Genomic DNA, 3,073 nt, shown 5'->3' with positions numbered 1-3,073 from the left:
TGCAAATCGCGCAAATCGCATGCAAATACTGACACGCTCGAGAGGCAGTATAAAATGCGGTGCATGCGACAGAATCTTCTGAATCTTCTCCTTCACGTTGGCTTATGCATCGAGAATGAAGATGACATCCTACTGCAGTATCTGTGCAGGACCTATTGACCCGCCAGACAAACAGGATCACTGCATTGCCTGCCTGTCCAACTGCGCACATTGTGCGGACCTGCGGGCGCGTGTGCTGAGAACTCACCGGAATATGGCTCGTGGCCTTTTCGGGGTGAGGCTCGCGGAGAGCCGAGTGCAGATACTGGAGCGAAGGGTTCTCATGTCGCCGCAGATGCCGCACGACCCACTGTCTAAAAAGTGTGCAGCTCCACGCCTGGGAGCAGCGTTCTGCCGTGTGCAAAGCACAATCACTGTCTCCTCACTCGTTCACACGATACCAGCCCCTCATCAGCGGCTGCCGTGTGTAGAGGACTCCGCTCTCTCACTCATTCAGGGCGATATGCAGCCTCCGCTTCAGTGCGGCAACAAGCGCTTCAGTCGCTTACCCACTCACCAGCAGTAAAGCGGCAAGGAGTCACCTGATGCCTCTGCTTGGAAAAGCGCGTGAAGGCGAGGAGTCGCCTGATGCCCCTGCTTGGAAAAGCGCGCGAAGGCAAGGAGTCACCTGATGCGACTGTGCGGAAAAGCGCATGAAGGCGAGGAGTCACCTGATGCCCAGACGCGCGTCTTATCAGCCTTCCAGATTTCACTGGCCTATTACGTCAGTTGTTCACGCCCCTACGAAGTGGTGTTCAACTAGGTCGTATAGCCATTCACAGTCTGTAGTGACAGGCGCAGATGCCGCCGCCCACACCGGTTAAAATGCGCGCCATGCAAGCAATGTCCACGGCAAGCGGAGGAGCCCGCGCCGTGACTCCCTCCCACCGTCAGCTGCCAAGCCGTCGTCCTGACAGCCGGAGAGGACGGAAGAGTAGCCTACGCAATCGGCCCAGCCCCCAAGCTGTCTCAAAATTGTTCAAATTTGTGTTTGATGTGTGTGTGGGATCAAAAAAAAAAAATGCATACATGTGCACAAAAGAGCTCTTTCCTCCTCACCCACCTCCGCACTTTCCTCCGCCGCTCGCCCCGCCTCAGAGCGGTGCAGAGCCGCTGCTCACACGTGTTATAGCCGCGCAGCACTCGCCGGCGCATCCAACAACCAAGCCGCTAAAGCCGCAATGTCAGTTGCTGAGCGCGTGGAAAACTATTCCGGGAATCTCGCGCTGGTTACTCGGTGTGATAGAGCGTGGGTACGCCCTTGAATTCAGACGCAGACCACCCTGTTTCAACGGCGTGGTGAAGTCTCTAACATTGCCTCGAAATGCCCTGGTTCTGAGACAAGAGGTATGCAACCTGCTCGAAAAAGGAGCGGTAGAACGAGTCCCTCCAAGCGAGCTGGAGAGTGGGTTTTACAACCGCCATTTTATGGTGCCCAAGAGAGATGCAGGACTCCGCCCGATTCTAGATCTCAGGCCCATCAACAGAGCGCTCTGCAAGCGTGCGTTCAGGATGATAAAACAGATCCTGGCGCGAATTCGCCCCGGGTACTGGTTACGTCCGTGAATTTAAAGGACGCGTACTTTCACATTCAGATAGTGTATCTGAGAGTGTGCTTCGACTCGGTGGAGATGCGCGCTCGCCTCGCTCGGGAGCGCTCGGCGGCCATTTTGTCTTCCCTGCACCATTTCAGACTGGGCAGCTCTGATCACTTGAAGTAATGTCAGAGGCTGCTGGGACTCATGGCAGCGGCATCAGTATGTGTCATCTGGGTTTACTACACATGTGCCCGCTGCAGTTATGGCTGAAATCTTGAGCCCCTTGGACGGCGTGGACTTCGGACCGTTTGCGCATCGCGGTTTCCCGCGGCTGCATCGAAGCCCTGATGCCGTGGCGCAAAGATCTCCTCAGCCGGGGGGTTCCCCTGGGCTTGATGACGTCACGTGTCGTGGTCACGACGGACGCGTCGACTCGCGGATGGGGAGCAGTGTGCGAGGGCATGCCGGCTTCAGGGCTGTGGTCAGAACCTCAGAGCCGGTGGCACATAAACCGCTTGGAGCTGGAAGCAGTGTTCTTAGCTCTAAAGGATTTTCGGCCGCAGCTGGAACAGCGACATGTACTGATTCGCACCGACAACGTCTGTGGTGTCGTACATAAATCACCAAGGGGTCGTACGATCCAAGGCTCGGTACAAGCAGGCAGCGAATCTCCTGCTATGGACGGACCGTCACTTTCTCTCCATTAAAGCAGCGCACATCCCCGGTCTCCTGAACCATGGGGCAGAAATGCTTTTGAGGAAGGGGATTCCTCAAGGATAGTGGAGGCTGCATCCCGAGTCGGTTCGGATGATTTGGACCCGCTACGGGAGAGCGGAGGTGGATCTGTTCGCCATGAGTGAGAATGTGCACTGCCCGCTGTTCTTCTCCCTGTCTCACTCCCGGCTGGAAGGGGACGCTCTGACATCGCACTGGCCAGCAGCCAGGCTGTATGCGTTCCTCCGATCAAGATAATGCAGCTGGTGATATGCAAGATCAGGGAGGAGGAGGCTTCGGTGACACTCGTCGCCCCGAACTGGCCGAACCAGCCTTGGTTCCCGGACCTGACAAAGCTGCTGGTGGCGCCGCCCTGGCCGATCCCCATCAGGAAGGATCTGCCGTCTCAAACGAGCGGCTCGGTGTGGCACCCCAACCCGGAGTTATTGAGCCATCATGTGTGGCTGCTTCGGGGATATCAGAGGAGCTGACCGCCCTGCATTCTCGTGTGCTTGATACGCTCTCGGAGGCGCGGGCTCCCTCCACGAGACATTTCTATGCTCTAAAATGGGGAGTGTTTGTGGTGCCGTGATGTTCATATCGACCCGGCTGCTTGCTCCGTGTCGGATGTTCTGCGTTTTCTACAGTACAGGCTTGATAGTGGATGTCTACCATCAACACTGGCCGCTATTGCCTCGTTTCGTTCCCCGCTGGGTGGGCAATCGATCAGTAGGCATGCGCTGGTGGTGAGTGTTCTTAAGGGGGCGAGGAGGTTGCATTCC

The sequence above is a fragment of the Sinocyclocheilus rhinocerous genome, unplaced genomic scaffold (assembly GCF_001515625.1).
Source record: "Sinocyclocheilus rhinocerous isolate Xijiao unplaced genomic scaffold, SAMN03320098_v1.1 scaffold1045, whole genome shotgun sequence".
Taxonomy (NCBI): Eukaryota; Metazoa; Chordata; class Actinopteri; order Cypriniformes; family Cyprinidae; genus Sinocyclocheilus; species Sinocyclocheilus rhinocerous.
Note: the sequence above shows the minus strand (reverse complement) of the source record.